This window comes from Trachypithecus francoisi, unplaced genomic scaffold (assembly GCF_009764315.1).
Source record: "Trachypithecus francoisi isolate TF-2019V2 unplaced genomic scaffold, Tfra_2.0 Lachesis_group17, whole genome shotgun sequence".
Lineage (NCBI taxonomy): Eukaryota > Metazoa > Chordata > Mammalia > Primates > Cercopithecidae > Trachypithecus > Trachypithecus francoisi.
The window spans coordinates 23,966,649-23,968,992 of record NW_022681462.1 but is presented as its reverse complement, the minus strand read 5'-3'; the positions used below and the strand labels follow the sequence as shown (position 1 = coordinate 23,968,992).

General features: G+C 45.3%; 1 pseudogene; it reads right to left on the bottom strand.

Annotated features, from left to right (window-relative positions):
* Positions 1–324: 324 nt before the first annotated feature.
* LOC117062023 lies at positions 325–1,411 on the bottom strand (annotated as a pseudogene).
* Between the last annotated feature and the right edge of the window lie 933 nt (positions 1,412–2,344).

The window sequence follows — 2,344 nt, the reverse complement described above, 5'->3', positions numbered from 1 at the left end:
TACTCCACTCCAGCCATGCTGGCTTCCTCACTGTTCCTCAACGTGCAGAGCACACTGCCACCTCAGGGTCCTTGCATGGGCTGTTCTCACTGCCTGGAACACAGTCCAGAGTCTCTGCCCTACTAGAGGCCTTCTGTGATAACCCAACATCCCCACACCCTTGCCCATGTTTTATTTTTCTTCTTAGCACTTATTACCACCCAAATTTATTTATTTAGTTATTGTTTGTCTCGCTTCCCACCATGAGAACACAAGCTCCATGAGAAGCGATTTTTGTCTTTTTGTTTGATTGTTTGTTTGTTTTAGAAAATGATGTTTATTTTCCACCAGACTTATTTCCATGTTGCTTAAGAGCCTGTGGAAGAACAGCTTTAAGCCCACTCGGTGGTTGTTCCTATGTTTTCAGTGGCCTGAGCAGTGGGAGCTGCAGACCAGTCTTCTGTGGCAGCCTGAGTGCTCCAGTCTTCAGTAGGCAACTGCTGAATAGGCACAGAGGGCACCTGCATGCCTTCAGACCAGCCTGTAACCTCAGGCTGAGCAGCAGTGAACTCAAGAGCTAGGAATTTCAACCTGAAATTCCTCCTTGGTCACAGCTTTTTCAGCAGCAGCCTGCTCTTCCTTCTCAATCTCTTCAGGATCTCTGTAGAAGTAGAGATCAGGCATGACCTCCCATGGTTGTTCATGGGAGATGATGTCACGCATGCTCAGAACTTCCTAGGCCAGCCTCCACCACATCAGACCTACTGAGTGAGCTCTCTCCTTGCAAGGAATGCCAGTGTCTACATAGTGCAAAGAAGAATCTGTGTTACACATAACAATGATAGGCAGGTTAACATAAGATGCCTCTGAGAGGCTGGTGGTCAGCCCTGGGATCAGTAAACACCCAAAGATGTGGCTTTCAGAAGGCTGGCCAGTGGATCTGGTTAGTGAAAGTTTCAGAAATGAAGTGACTGGCAATTGGAATGGCTCCTGTGGCAGCAGCAAACTTCAGCATGGCCTGCTGGCCAAGATTCCTGGAAGATATGACACTGACATCAGTAGGGTTTTCAATGGCACGAGCTGCCAGCAGAAGCCTCTCCCAGGTCTTCTTCAGATTTATGATGTGGATGCCATCACTTTTCCTTTTATAGATGTGCTGTTCCATTTGGAAGTCAAGGTTGGTGCCATCTAAATGGCTTCCTGCTGCAAGGAACTCAATGACATCCTCCTCTTTCATTTGCAGAACATTAAGGACTCCAGACTTTGTGAACATTTTCCTTTAAGTTATGATGGCAATCCAGAACAACACTGTATGGACCCCTCTCTAGGTAGTGTGAAAGGGATTTGGTGTGTTTTTTGTACTACTGCGTGCCTAGTCCCTAAAACAGCCTCTGGCATATAAGGAGGTACTTGGTTAACATTGTCAAAAGAAATAAACGAACTTCAAATTGAACTGGCTGGTCAAAAGATTCTGAATAGAACACTGGAATAAATGTGGTTTCACTGGAGCTGACATAGATATCTGCCTATTAGAGAACTTTTCATTTCCTCTCCCAGCTGACCTCTGGGGGCATTAGGTGGGCAGAAAGTGAAGGGCATCTCCAGGTGCTTGAGTGGGTGGAGGGGAAGCTGATTATAACCTGCCATTGACTCCTGGTGGCGAAGTCTCCCTTAGGATGAGTCATTTCCACTAAGGGCTAAGTTGCTCCATTAATAGCTTCATTTTTATAACGGTTTTACAATCGAAAAAATTATAAAAGTTAATATATGGCATATGTAGAGAGAAATCTTGTGGGGTTTTTTGTTGGTGTTTGTTTGTTTGTTTTTTGAGACGGAGTCTCACTCTATCTCCCAGGCTGGAGTGCAGTGGCACTATCCCATCTTACTACAACCTCTGCCTCCCAGGTTCAAGTGATTCTCCTGCCTCAGCCTCCCGCGTAGCTGGTATTACAGGCACCTGTCACTACTCCCAGCTAATTTTTGTATTTTTAGTAGAGATGGGATTTCACCACGTTAGCCAGGCTGGTCTCGAACTCCTGACCTCAGGTGATCCGCCTGCCTCAGCCTCCCAAAGTGCTGGGATTACAGGTGTGAGCCAGGGATCTTGTTTTATGTATCTATATGTGTATGTATATATTTGTGTGTGTATAGCTAGATAGGCAGCTAGATAGATATAATATATTTAGTATACAATGAACCAGTGAGCACAACATGAAATATGCAATAAGTTCCCATTCCTGTGAGTCCAAAATTGCTGTCTCATCCATGATGTAATGGGACCCCATGATCTCAACTCACTTCTCAACGGTTGTTGCTATCATAGCACTGGTTCACAGCTGGATGCTCTTGTCAGCAATTGCATACA